The sequence below is a fragment of the Protopterus annectens genome, chromosome 4.part0, assembly GCF_019279795.1.
Source record: "Protopterus annectens isolate FY-2018-M chromosome 4.part0, PAN1.0, whole genome shotgun sequence".
Taxonomy (NCBI): Eukaryota; Metazoa; Chordata; order Ceratodontiformes; family Protopteridae; genus Protopterus; species Protopterus annectens.
In genome coordinates, this window is record NC_056733.1 from 626,177,306 (window position 1) to 626,191,406 (window position 14,101).

General features: G+C 42.7%; 1 protein-coding gene across 1 annotated transcript in view; it reads right to left on the bottom strand.

Moving 5' to 3' along the window:
- CIT (citron rho-interacting serine/threonine kinase) overlaps positions 1-14,101 on the bottom strand; it is a 3,433,971-nt gene that overhangs the window by 2,568,666 nt on the left and 851,204 nt on the right. The gene's annotated exons all lie outside the window — the stretch shown is intronic.

Here is a 14,101-nt window from a genome sequence, read left to right on the forward strand (position 1 = left end):
AGAGTCCGAAAAATAAATTTGGGGAAAAAGCCCTGTACCTGGCCCTGCATCTTCCTCTTCAGTTTCAGAATCTTGAATATCTTCAGGAAAAGAGGAATCCTTTATTTACCAGAAACTACTTACAAGAAGGATCAATGGCCTGAATTTAACCCTAAACCAGATGCAGTAAACTACTCCTATCCAAAGAAAATTAAGGAGTAGATACATGCTTGGTTTCCTGTTTCTTTTTGATAGGAAAATGGGGCCATCCATGTTACTAATGGCAGCAGCAGCAGCTTCCCCAGAGACAGGCACAGCATTGACACAACAGGGATATGTTTTTGTTCCCTCTCCTAGGACTAGCAAGCATGGCTCTCCCCTTGCCCACTGAAGGGACCCCAACAGCCACAGAGGACATGTCTAACCCCCGGTCCACAGTGGCCAGGGAAAAAGGATGAGTGGGCTGAGGTACAGCAAATGGCCACAGTCCAGAGCCACCCACCTATGGCTGAGGCAAGTCGCTAACCTGCTCTGGTGGCAAAGGCTGTTCACTTAATTTTTTCTTTTTGTGGCTGGAAGGAGGTCTGACTGTGGGACCAGTACTCTAGTACATGGTCACGTCGAAAATGGTGCCTCTTTCAGGGAAGACAATCAGTAATTCCTGGTAAACATTTCCAGTCCACAAAAGTTACTTTTTTGACAGAAAAAAAAACACAGTAAAAACCACTTTAAAACACTATGCCAGCCCCACAAAGGAAAAATAAAAAATTTCTCCACGGAAAATGTTTTCAGTTAGTTTATATTACTTTTAAACTGACAGAAAAAAAGTGTGCTCTGTTTAAAAATGTTACAATCTTGAGAGGTTGTTAAAAACACACTTCTAGCTTTAAAATAACTTTCCTTAAGAAGAAAGTAATAGACCAACAATAAAATTATTTCCCCAAAAAGGACCATATCTGACCAGCAAAGGAAAGCATAAGTCAACTTTTGATCTTCAAAAGCCTCAGAGGAGCATACTCTTCAGCTGCAGTAAAGCTTTGAAGGGCTTTGCATCCAATTTGTCTTTTAGTCAGCTTAGCCCCAGCTGCTTGACAGTTTGGGTGCAAGGAAGACGACCTGAAGCTTTGGAAGCTGGCTGGCTATCATATCCCCATATGGATAAGTCTACTGCAACAGTGATTAATATGATGAACATCAGCTGAACAATTGAGCATTATGATGAGACAGCTGTGGATAAAGCGCCCCAGCAGCAATGAGTGTACGTTGTCCTCCATCCTTTTGAGCAGTTCTTCATTTCAGCCAGTTAAAGATATGGAAGCAAAGGAAATCACTCTTATACCTTTAATGTCTGACATCCTGCTCTAAGCCTGTAACCTTCAGTCATGGCAAATTACTCCTATTCCAGTCTCCACAGTCATAACAGTATCACAAGGAAAATCATGACAACTGTAATGCAAACAAACCAAATGATAGACAACACAATACTCAGCCTACTAATGTCCCTACTTCCAAAGAAAAATTCTTGACAGTTATGCATGACATGAAGTAGGTTTAGTTTATTCCAAGCTCTTTGTGTTAGATTTGATAACTAATTCACAGCTCACATACGGCTCATTACAACACGATATGAAATGAAATATCAAAGGAAATACCAGACACCATTACATTAACTACAGAAGAGCTACTTTACATTACAGTAAATTTGAGTCTTAATGCTACATCAATTAGTACTAGGATACTGACAGTGCTGAGGTAATACGAGGACACTTGGTATGTTAGTAGTGGAATACTTGTACTCTTGTTAGTAGCAAGATAGTACAAGGAAACTTGTGTTACTAGTACTAAGACATCTTGTAGGGCTCTGTTAGCATTGCTGTTACTTGGATATATGTAATGCTGTGTCAGCTAGTACTAGGATACTTGTAGAATTATTAGTTAGTACTAGGATATTTGTAGTGTATTAGTATTAAGAATGTGTAGTATGCTATTATACTGGGATACTTTAGAACAGGAGTGTCCAACCCGCGGCCCTCAGAGCTCTTCCATGCGGCCCGCGACCCTTAAATTGAAATTTAATTGAAATGTAAATTTTTTTCCGTGTGTTTACACGTCCGCGTGCTTCAGCTGTTCTGCGCATGCGCCAACTTACTTTTTCATGTTTTTTTCAAGCCAGCGTCTTTCCGCTGGTATGCGCATGCGCCAAAACACCGTTCGGTCGTTTTTTATATTTGCGGTAAAGCTGAAGGAAGGAGCGAGATCGTGGGAAGAGAGAGAGGATTTATTTTATTTCACAGTACACACTGACTACACTGCAACATCTCCAGCAGTAAAAGGTAAGTTATTTTCTTCTTGGTTAAAGGATGCAGTTTCACTTTCTACTGCAATTTCAGTTTATTTATGCAATGCAGACAGCCTACAAACATCTCAGAAATGTGCAGCATCCTAACCCTAACGTATCACAAATGATAAATGCTCTTTATTTAAACCACATAGTTGCTGCAATCACGCCATTCGGTTATTTAGTTTTAACTGGCTCTTTGTTGCATTCACATGTATTTAGTTTTAACTGGCTCTTGCTACATTCAGTTTATTGAGGTGTTGCTGCACTCACTTTATTATGCATTTATTTAGTTTGGTTCAACCGTTTCTGCATTCCCTGCTACATTTATTTTAACTGTCAGTCTGGCTCTTGTGGTGCATTCAGTTGAACGTACGTGTGTGTGTGTGTGTGTGTGTGTGTGTGTGTGTGTGTGTGTGTGTGTGTGTGTGTGTGAAAACAACTGTACTACTACTGCATTCTCATTTATTAACTGGCTGTCTGGCTCTGGTGCATTCAGTTTAATGTAACTATGTGTGTGTAAGCAACTGTTAACAAATATAACCATTGCTGCATTCACATTTACTAACTGGCTCTGGTGCAAGTTCGTTCCGTGCAAAGCTTTGCTCTTTCAACCGTACTCTATGGCAGTTCAGTGTCTCAGTTTTAATTGCTGCTCTGATGCATGTTCGTTTCATGCAAAGCTCTGTTCTTTCAACCATTTGTATCCACTCCACGGCAGTTCAGCTGCTGTATTTATGTTAACTGGCAATTGCATTCACATTTATTAACTAGCTCTGGTGCAAGTTCATTCCGTGAACTGTTGTATCCACAGCAGTTCAACCGTTTTAGTTTTAAGCAGCTTTGCATACATTCAATGTTTTATTCATTCTAATTGCATCGTGTGTGCGTTTTACTCATTCATCCTAATTGTGTGTGTTTTATTCATTCATCCTAGCAGTTCAACCGTTTTAGTTTTAAGCGGCTTTGCATAGTGTGCGTTTATTCATTCATCCTAATTGTGTGTGTGTTTTATTCATTCATCCTAGCAGTTCAACCGTTTTAGTTTTAAGCGGCTTTGCACAGTGTGTGTGTGTGTGTGTGTGTGTGTGTGTGTGTGTGTGTGTGTGTGTGTAATGCCCCAGGTAGGTATACCTGGCAAGTAAGGTTACTCAGGCTCAAACCCTTTATCTTGGGTACAATAGGCAAGAGCCTGGGTTCTCTACCCATACCACCACTTCTGATTGAAGGAGTTATAGCTCTCAACTGTACAAATTTTCACAGAATGTCTGAAATGTTTGGCTCATACTTTCGGTCTGTTCCTCTTAAAATTTGGATGGTGCAGTGAGTGTTGTTGCCTCACAGCAAGAGGTTCTCTGGTTTGATTCTCGGCTGAAGTGACTTGTGTGTGGAGTCAGCATCTCCTCCCTGTATTTATGCAAGTTTCCTCTGGGTGCTCCAGTTTCCTCCCGCAATACAAAGACACAAGTCTGGACTTGGCATTTTCCTAGTAAACAAATTTTAAATAAAAATCAAATGAAATGTATGGTTTTCTGGCAAAACGGTGAGAACTGAATTCACTAATAATGACAGCCATTTATATTTCAGTCTTCTATCTTTCAGGAAACACATGGTAACACAATATTTTATTCTAGCCACTTTCTATGATTATACAAGCAATGTTTAAATGTGTCTCCGGTTTTGGGCCTTTGTCCCCACTCAATAAACTTTGTTTATTTCTTGTGCTGCACAGTTCTTCGGGGAAAGAGAAGTTTAGTGCTGCTTAAGCAAAGTCTACTTGCATTGTTAGTAGCACCATAGGTAGTATTGCTCGCTTTTGCTGCAGAAGGCTGTGGGTTCTACTCCCACAGTATTGTAGATAGATTGCTGATACTGTACTGTGCTGTACTTTTAAAGGGGGTGGATGCTGCAGTCCTGAGAATGTCCTCCTTTGGCGGAGATACCTAGTAACTTGCCATCCATTCCCTATAGAAATATTACTAGCTTATCATTTTTTTAATGTAACATAGGCAATTTATTCTTCAAGGGCAACAGGCACTTCACTTGTAAATTAAACAAAATATAAGTTGTTTGCTAGCAGCAACCTCTTCATTAGTTACAGATCTCTTTAATGTGGAATTATTTATGACTTTTACTTCTGCAGAGATTGTGCATATTTAATGATATTGGTGGATTGTGAAAGTTTGAGTAGATTTTTATGATGGAAATGTTCTGAACTGGGCAGTTTTGTCGTCACTGGTTCATGCATTTTGTTTTATCGCTTACTTGAAAAATGTTCAAAACAATAAATTTAAAACTTGTTCTAACAAATGTGCTGTATTACATAACGAATATAATTTAATACAGTCAGGAAGGAGCATCAAAGAACACATGCATGTTTCGTGGGCAAGGGGCCTATGGATTTGAAAACAGCACAAAGGTAATCTTTATCTGCCACTGGCCAGATGCATTTTTTTGGATGTGGGTTTCAATGCTGTTTCAATGAATGTGAGTTTCAAGGGCAGGGCAGAGAAGTTTTATTGCCAAGTCTTCATTGTGAGGCTATATTGCATTGTTTTGTTATGGATGTCTAGTAATGTTTGTGATATAAAATGTAAAATAAAATCCAAATCATTGCAGAAGTAAAGGAGTATGCACATTAGTGTTTATGGTAAATGGGGCGAAATAGACAAATAATTTATTCATTGTTCAAATTCACCTACAATACAGCCAGTGGGTCGACTTTGTATTAGCCCGCATATACCTGTGGTTTTTTGCTCTTCAGTTTATGACGCGTCGTTAGAGACCCCCCCCCCTTTTTTTTTGGTCCTCACTTGCCGTTTGCCCCCAGACCATTTCTGTTGACTCAATGCGGCCCTTGCAACTGAAAAGGTTGGACACCCCTGCAAGATGTGTATCTAACTTCCCAATAGCCTTCTACCACATTACTTGCATAAGACGCCAGCCACAAAAGAAATGCTCTTGCTAACCTAAGCAGGATATTAATATGCTTTCTACCCATTGCCGTCCAAAAAACAGATTTAGTAACATACGATAACAGGACCAGCGGGTTCTCCTTTTCTGTGGAGAAATTTCACCCTCAATTCACAAACCTAACTTCCACTCAAAAAAATCCTCAGAGGTCATAAGTATCTGATGTGCAGAATTCACTGCCTGTCTGTACTGCATATTTTACTAGATGTTAAGTTAGTTAATTCAGTAAGGTCTGTCCTTAGCTTCCAATCTGCTTGCTGTATGTTAATCCCAAGTAAACAACTTTCAACTACCCAACACTGCAAACATTGCTCCCAAGAGAAAAAAAAATCTGGTTCAATAATAACCTTTCATAATAAAGCAACTAAGAAAATCTAATTAACCATCTCTCCCTTTTCCCACTGCACAGCAAATTTTACAGGCTTTATCTAAGCTATCAAATTCAGACAATTAGTTCAGTGCAGAGTAAGTCCACTGCACTGAACACATTCTTCTGCTTGTGCTCAGCATTTATGGCACACAGGAATAAAGTCACGACTAAAGCTTAGGAAACCCAGGATCAATTACGGGCTCCACTGACTGATGGAGCTGGTAGGCAAGTATGGCACTGCCCATGCTGGAGGGGATAATTGAACAGAGCCAGCTGTGTACTGCTCAAGTCTCTCAGAAAAGGGGCTGGAATGCAAATAAGCATTCTGGGAGTATGCACTAAGCTCATCAAATCACTGATAAGTAGCAGCCTTCAAGATGAATGTACAAGAGTTTACATTCAGTGAAGCTCATCACACATCTAACCAGGGGGAGAGTTAGGCCATCAGAAAACACACACAGCTACTGGGATATTGGTGATGGCAAATACACCCTCATGGTTGCCTGAACTATGGCCCCCTCCAGATAGTTCTTGCTAGAGCACAGGAATGGGGTCACCTGTTTACAGGAAATGAATGGGCCATGTCTAACAGCATGTACCTGTGCAAAAATAACAAAAACATTATTCAGCTGGTAACAAGAGCAATCACCCCTACATGAAAGCAAGTGTTTACATTTGTGAAATACCTTCTCCCTTTCAGTTGTTACAAATTCAAGTTTTTCTCTGTGCCTTGTAGTGTGCCCTTTAAATGTTGCAAAACTTAAATGGGACGACCTATCATGTTAAGTCAAAATTCTACTAAACCTACACTCCATTAGGTATTATAACAGCAAGTTTGTCTCCATGCACAATCACTTTTTTGCCCTTCCACAGAAATTCAGATGATGCTCTATGGAGCTTTGAAGTATGAAATTGCGGATGAAGCTTGTAATACATAAAACACTTTACGCAGAGCAAACATATGCAACACCTGAAATCACTAAGGAAACTTCAGTGGATAGTATTTTCCAAAATAGCTGAAAATCTCTCATATTTCTCATTGATTCCACTATTGATTCTAATGCAGTTCCCAATATCTGCTCTTCAGATGCCACTACATAAGCGTAACTATGCATGCTAACCAGGTGTGACCAATTTTACACACTGCCCAGGTGCAAAGTACACAAATGAACAGTGAAAATATGTAGAGAAACGTGAAGAGGCTAAATGCATATGATGATTCTAGTCTACATTAAATGCTATAAATTGCATACTAAAACTCAAATTAAATACCAATACAACAATGAAAAATTGTGTGCAAAGTACAGTTCCATCCCTCCATGGGGTTGGGGTGTCACTTCAACAGTAACAATCATTTACAGCCAAGGTTCACAATGCCACGTGGCTAGTCCTGCCACTACTGTTCTTCCATAAGATACACACACACAGACACACACACACACACACACACACACACACACACACACACACAGACACACACCATGGACAATTTAAAGTGTCCAATCCAACTACTGCATTGTCTTTGGAATGTGGAAGGAAAACGGATCAACCAAAAGACACCCATATGAACAAAGAGTGGACATGCAGCCTCAGCCAAGAATTGAACTAGGGAACCTTTTGCTGTAAGGCTACAATACTATCCACTGTGCCATTATTCTGCCCACAATGTGGAGTTCCATCACAATGTAAATACCCACCAACAGAAAACTACTTACTTTTAGATCGGCTACTGTGTAAAAACAGATAAAAGGTAAAGATGTCTCAGTTTATACTAAAAATAAACACACCCCAAGGCTGGTCAAGCAGTATGCTACACATGAGCTTCTCCACGTACAACTCAATGTAAGCAAAGTTCCATATATGAAGTTTGCATGCTATAGCCCCACCCCCCTCTAAGACCCAGGAAACTAATACCACTTACTTAAATGAACTGGAGTCCCTCTACATTCAACTCAACAACATACTCCTGGTTGACTTCAACTACCTCACTATAAAATGGGAATCATATAGGACCTCAAACTTGCAGACTGAAAGATTCCTGGATTTACTCAATAAGAAAACCCTGGATCAGCTAGTGTGACCTCCCACTAGGAGTGCAAACATATACGACCTAGTCCTCACCAATATGGCAGAATGTCGCGCACTCCATGTTTAACATCCTCACTTGTCTGATCAGACCATAAAAGCTGTCTCCTTTGAAATAAAAATAAAACCTGTGACACCAGCTAACCCTAGAATTTTTAGGAATTATTCCAAGACAAACCACATACTTTTAAATGACACCATGTCAAAAATTAAAACCCCTCTAAATACAGGAAACACTGCTGTCTATGCAGAGTCATTCACAAAAACCCTTTACAATCATGTATACTGCATCTGCATAGAGGCAATGGTACCTACCTGAAGTACATACAGGTCAAACTCAAAGAAAGTACAGTTTTGTACCTACCATAAATGTAGATGTCCGATAAGTATGCATCTGCAGTCATCACATATGGGTTGTCCTGCCTCAGGCAGCCCTTCGGTCAGCTGGATTCCAAAGTCTGGGTCCGGCGTCGGCTGATGTCGCCCTTTCCCCGACGTCAGAGCGCCTGGGGTATAAAAGCGTCAGCCGACGCCATCTTCCTCAGTTTTTCTTGCCCCAGATGCCAGGTGCCCTCTAAGGAAGGCTAAATTTGGAGAAATGCAATAAATTCCAAACATGCACAGAAATATATATACATATAAAACAAATACACCATAATAGATAACCCCAGCTAGCTATGAGAGGGATAAGTACCCAAGAAATACCACAGAGGGGAAGGAGGGAGGGTAAACCTGACTGCAGATGCATACCTATCGGACATCTACATTTATGGTAGGTACAAAACTGTACTATGTCCTTCAAGGATGCATCTGCAGTCATCACATATGGGTAGAATACCATAGCCAATCTGGTGGTGGAGGATCTATGTAAAGGATGGTGTAGCTAAAATGCCCTGCAGGACTGCCGTAGTAAAGCCTGCTCTGGATCTGGAATATAGAGGTAAATTGTAATGCTTGGAAAATGTATGCACGGAGCTCCATGTAGCAGCTTCTAAAATGTCCTTGGTAGCCACCCCTCTTAAGAAGGCTGTGGAGGTGGCTGTGGCTCTGGTGGAATGAGGTCTAATGTTAGCTGGCACAGTTTTTCCATGAAAGGAGTAACAGAAACGAATGCAATTCCCTATCCATTTTGAAATTGTCTGTTTGGAAATTGCTTTTCCTTGTGCACCAGCAGCATAAGCTACAAACAGCTGGTCAGTTTTTCTGGAACATTTAGTTCTGTCCAAGTAGTAGTGCAACTGTCGGTGTATGTCCAGAGTGTGCAGAAGCTTTTCCCCTTTGTTTTGTGGATTTGGAAAGAAGGTAGGCAGGTGAATAGCTTGGTTTAATGAGACCCTGAATACCACCTTTGGCATAAATGAAGGATTGGTTCGCAATGAGACTCTGTCCTGATGAAAAATAAGAAATGGCTGTACTGCCATGAGGGCCTGTAACTCAGATACTCTTCTTGCTGAGGTTATGGCCATAAGGAAGGCAGTCTTCCAAGACAGGAAATGTAGTTCTGCAGATGCTGCTGGTTCAAAGGGAGGCAGTGTTAGTTTTTCCAACACGAAGTTAAGGTCCCAAGTAGGCACTGGTGGTTTCCTTGGAGGACTGATGTTTTTAATTCCTCTTAGAAACTGTCTTAGGAGAGGATGAGAGAAGACAGGTGGATCAGTATTGTACTCTGCTGAAATTGCTGAAGCATGAATTTTAATGGAAGAGTAAGACAGGCCATTGTGGAGCATTTCTGCCAAGTATTCCAGGATATGTGCCATGTTCATCACTTTTGCATCTAGGCCCTCTGTGGTGCTCAAAGTGTGAAATCTTTTCCATTTTGCTGAATATGTCTTTCTTGTGGAAGGCCGGCAAGCTTCCATGATGATATCCCTTCACTCTCTTGGATAGCTTATCCTGTGGAGGAATCAAGGTATTTTCCAGGCCGTTAGTTGCAAGGTTTTCAGGTTGGAATGCAGAGTTTTGTAATTGTGCTGTGTCAGGAGAAGTGGCCATTGTGGAAGAGGCCATGGTTTCGTGCGTGACATACTCTTTAACAGTGGGTACCAGTGCTGTCTTGGCCAGTCCGGAGCTATCAGAATCACTTTTGGCTGCTCTGTCCTGATCTTCAGTAAGACCTTGGTCATTAATGGAAGAGGTGGAAATGCATACACTGTTAGACTTCTCCAGCTGAAAGAGAGGGCGTCCACTTTCCATGCTTGTGGGTGGTATGTCCTTGAGCAGAATTTCTTCAGCTGATGATTGTGGGGGGAGGCAAAGAGATCTATGTCCGGCCTCCCCCATGATTGTGTTATCTAAAGGAAGATGTCTGGGTGCAGCATCCATTCGTGTGCATCCATGATGTTTCTGCTTAAGCTGTCCGCCAGTATATTGTCCTTTCCTGGCACAAACTGGGATTGCAGCTCTATATTGAGTTTCAAGGAAAGTTCCCATAGAATCATTGCCAGTCTGCAAAGGGGGTAGGAATGGGTGCCTCCTTGCTTGTTTATGTACCACATAACTGTGGTGTTGTCTGTCCTTATTAGCAGGTGGCCTTGATGCAGAAAGAGTTTGAAGGCCTCGAATGCATGTATCACTGCCAGCATTTCTCTTTTTGTGACCATAGTCCTTGAATGCATCTGCCTTCCATGTGCACTCCCCATCCGTGGTCTGAAGCGTCCGTTGTAATGGTTTGGCTGGCTATTGGTTTGCTGAAGGGCAGACCCCTGTTTGACTGGCTTGCTTGAGCCCACCACATAAATTCCTTTTAAAGGCATGGAATGAGTGGTATCAAAGTTTCCAAGCTGTGACTGTGCTGAGTCCATAAACCCCTTAGGTACCATTGTAGTTTCCTCATATGCAGCCTTGCTTGTGGAATCAGAAGAATGCAAGAAGCCATGTAACCCAGGGCCTGCAGGATTTTCCTTGCAGTCAGCTGAGTTTGTCTTGACAGATTTTTGAAGTAATCCGGTAGTTGACTGTTTTTCTTCTGTGAGGAAAGCCATTTGGATGGTTGTGTCTAGATTCGCACCCAGAAAAGTTATTCTTTGGGATGGAACAAGTCTTGACTTGTGAATGTTGACTGTATATCCCAAGGCCTGAAGTAGGTGGATGGCATAATTCAAGTGTTTCACCAAAGTTTGTTGGCTGTCCGCTTGTATAAGGCAGTCGTCCAGATATGGGTATATTTGAATCGCCTGAAGTCTGCAGTGTGCAATTACTGATGCCAGGCATTTTGTGAATACTCTGGGCACAGTAGATAAGCCAAAGGGCAATGCTGAGAATTGATAATGCTCTGAACCTGCAAGAAATCTGAGGTGTCTTCTGCAACTTTGTCTGATAGGGACATGCAGGTATGCCTCCTTGAGGTCCAGAGTTACCAGCCAAGACCCCTTGCCCAGCATGGGAAGGAGTTGCTGTAGAGTCAGCATTTTGAATTTTGGCACAATGAGATAAGTATTTAGTGCGGACAAGTCCAGAATAGGCCTCCATTGCTTTTTCTTTTCTTGGAACAAGGAATAGTCTGGAATAAAATCCTTGGCCTTGCTCTGAGAGAGGAACCTTTTCTATAGCCTTCATTTGCATTAAGTTGGAGATTTGTTTCAAAGCCTCTGCCCTTTGATTCAGTGGCAGGTCTGGCATGCCTTTCCTGTTTGGTAATGTGTGGAAATGGAACCTGTATCCTTTGTCTATTATTTGTAGTGTCCATTTGTCCCTTGTAATACTGTGCCAATTTTCTGAGAATAAAGAAAGCTTTCCGCCCAAAGGTGCTTCCAATTGAGCCCTGGTTGGCAGCGTCAAAGTAAAGTCATTGAGTCTGTCCTTGTGCAGCAGTTGTAGGTCCTGCACTACCTCTCTGGTTGGGAGGCTGCCATTGACGTCCTCTGTAGGAGCCTCTAGCTTGCCCTCTACCTCTGGCACGCCTGTTCTTGCCTCTCTGAAATCTGTCTGTGTCTGGAAAGGACCAATTCTTGGAAGGCCAATTTCTGCTGAATCTTGGTGGTTGGACTTGGAGAAAATCTTTGACTGTTTGTACAGATTTTGCCTTTTCTTCAAATTTCTTTAAGACCTCCTGAGCAGTGGAGCCAAATAACTTTTGCTTTTCCAGTGGAGCATCCAGAAGCTTTGCTTTAACATGGTCTGGCAGAGATTGTTCCTTCAGCCAAGCATGCCTACGTATGACTGCACCTGTCATAGCTGACCTACATGAAGCTTCCAATGCATCATAACCACACTGCAAGAAATGGTTGCTAACCTGTTGGGAGTTATGTACCAGATCCTGAAGTGATTTGCGATCTAGGGGTTCAGGTGAAGACAGTTTTTATGCAATTCATCTAACAAATACTCTTGGTACTGTATCATATGAAATTGACAATTTAAAGCCCTCATAGAAAGAGTAGCAGAAGTATACACTTTTTTACCCCATCTCTCTAAAGCCCTGGACTCCCTTTCAGAGGGGAGTGGATTTTTAGTAGTGGCAGCTGCAGCCCCTTTAGGGCCCTGGGAAATAGTTTCTGGATCTGCAGAGTGGGCCTTGTAAAGGAAAAGATGTGAATCCGGGACCCTGTAGTACCTATCGGGTTTGACAGGAGCCGGAGGAAGTGTGTCAGGGGTTGTGCTAGACTCAGAGTACACATCATCAATGACATTCAAAACAGGAGGAATAGCCAAAGGTCTATGCTGAGGCAAATGCAAGAAAGTCCTTAATCTCTTCCTGGAATCAGAAAATTCCTGGCCCTGCCATTGGAAATGCTCTCTCACAGTGTGAAGAGTCTCCCCGAAGGACAGCTCTTCAGGAGGGGAGGCCGAGGGGATAGATTCCTCTGCATCAGATTCCTCGTAGGCCGAAAAAGCCTCCTCCTGGTAGTCCGAGAGTAGAGCCATCAGAGGCCTCATCTGAGGAGTGGGGATCAGAGGGCTCAACCCTGGGCCTTTTATCTGGAGGAGGTTGAGAGCCGCTGTCCGGATGGGGCTGTGAGCCCCTAATTAAGGAAATAAGGTCCTCTGCTAAACTTAGGATCTGTGAACCTGTAGTGGGTCCCTGAGGGATAACCCTGGGAGGCAAAGCTTTTGAGTGTTTAGCAGCTTTAGCCCTAGAGAATGCCTTAATGGACATGGATGCAAGAGGCCTGGCTGCACCACGTGCTGGTGTAGTTTTGTCTAGAGGAATGGTGTCGGAAGGTTCCAGGACACCAGTTTCTAATGGAGATGCAATAACAGACTCAGTAGGGGCCTCCGGGGCCGAGGTTGTCGGTTGAGCGGTTTCGGTGGTTGGAAGTACCAAGGACTCGGTTTCAGCCGAGACACTCGCGATAGGCCTGGCCATGGTTTCAGCCGAAACAACGGCCCGCGTGTCGGTCCTTGTCCTTTCGTTTCTTCGTTAAATGTGAAGTCGGAGTCTCCGACGGCATATTGTAAGCAAAACTAGCCCCAAAAAATTCCTCTGCAAACTCCGCCCGACGTCTAAGAGTGCGTTGGCTGAAGGAAGCACAGGCTGAACAGGCCGAAACGTCGTGGTCTGGGCCTAGGCAGGGGAGGCAATAAGAGTGGAAATCCTTATGAGGTATTTGTTTCCCACAAGTTAAGCAATTATTAATTTTATCTGACATCGGCTGAGGCAAGAAAGAGTCCCCAACGGGGTACTTAGCTTTTGAAGTCTTCTGTAGCTGAATTACAGGAGCTTGCCGACTGGCACTTGCAAACTGCTTCTGCTTCGGGCACCACGCGGCAAGAAAGACTGAGGAAGATGGCGTCGGCTGACGCTTTTATACCCCAGGCTCTGACGCCGGGAAAGGCGACATCAGCCGCTGGACCCAGACTTTGGAATCCGGCCAACCGAAGGGCTGCCTGAGGCAGGACAACCCATATGTGATGACTGCAGATGCATCCTTGAAGGACATCAAGCTACCCTGGTGGAATCCCAGCATTAAAAGGATGTAAAACAGAAAGGAGAAAACATGCTCAAAAATAGAAAGTGCAATGCCCAGCAAGGTAAGAACGTCTTCATCAAATGAAATACACAGCTCAGCGGGTTAATTAAGTCTACCAAACTAACTTGGAAGTGAAAGTGGCCTCAAAGACTAAGGACAAAATATAGTTGTGTACACTTACCATAAATGTAGATGTTCGAGTGCATTCACTGTTGCAGTCATTACATTTGGGTTATCTGCCTGCAGGTAGCCCTCAGCCAGCCTGAATACTAGAGTCTTGGATCCCTGCATCATATGCTGTCCCTTCTTTGATGACGGCAGGTCGTCAGGGGGTATAAAACATGCAGCCGATGCCATTACATCAGTCTTTCTTGCCCCAGATGTCAGGTGCCCCCATAATGGGAAGCAATTATATGTCATGTTACACCTACAACAAAAAGCAAATACACC